We start from the raw sequence: 863 nt of genomic DNA on the forward strand, positions 1-863 counted from the left end.
GTGTGCTGTGCCAGCCCAACCCTTGGGGCATGCTGAGACGGTGATTGAGACTGGGCATGGTGGTGGCAAGCCTGTAATCCCAGCACTTGGGAGACTGAAAACAGGAGGATCACTTCAAGTCCGATCTACATAGTGAAACCCTGTAGACCCTGTACTAAATCATAAAAAAAAAAAATTGATCATTGATTGCTAAATTTGGCAACTCTTTTGCCCTTTGTGGTTAAAACAAACAACAGGATTGTATACATAGAAAAAGCAAAGAATCTGATGACAAGTTATTAATGTTAATAAATATAAATTTAGAAAGGACACTACAAGAAAACTATATAGAGAACTATTATTTGGCATTTTTTTAAAAAATTGAAAATCTCAATATAGGTCCTGGATTAGAAAAATCAATGTCCTAATAAGGTGCATTATCCTGAAACTAATTTATAGAATCAAAGAAATCTCAATACAAATACAGACAGAAACAAACAAGTTGATCCTAGCACTAAATACGAAGGCAAAAGTCACCTAAGCTATTCTTGAAAAGCAATAAAGTTCACAGAATGACTCTAGTATATGTCAAGACTTAGTTATAATAAATGAGACTACGTGGCATGTCCAGAAGGACAAGGGAACAAAAAAGACATGGAGACAGATACACATACCTGGACACTGGAGTGATGCCAAAGATGACACTGAAAGGAGTATGCCAACCAGTACAGACCCTAATCCCTACCTCACACCATACTGAAAAGGCCAGCCATCACCTCACCCCATTCATCCATGCTCAGACCTTGTTGGCTCCCACTCATTCTCTTGGGATGCTAAAAATATTAAAATATCACCAAAAACTCTGCCCTCAATCAGTATATCAA

General features: G+C 37.8%; 1 protein-coding gene across 7 annotated transcripts in view; it reads right to left on the minus strand.

Annotated features, from left to right (window-relative positions):
- Slc35d2 (solute carrier family 35 member D2) overlaps positions 1 to 863 on the minus strand; it is a 59,208-nt gene that overhangs the window by 54,844 nt on the left and 3,501 nt on the right. The gene's annotated exons all lie outside the window — the stretch shown is intronic.

Source organism: Octodon degus, unplaced genomic scaffold (assembly GCF_000260255.1).
Source record: "Octodon degus isolate 3935 unplaced genomic scaffold, OctDeg1.0 scaffold00184, whole genome shotgun sequence".
NCBI classification, from domain to species: Eukaryota; Metazoa; Chordata; class Mammalia; order Rodentia; family Octodontidae; genus Octodon; species Octodon degus.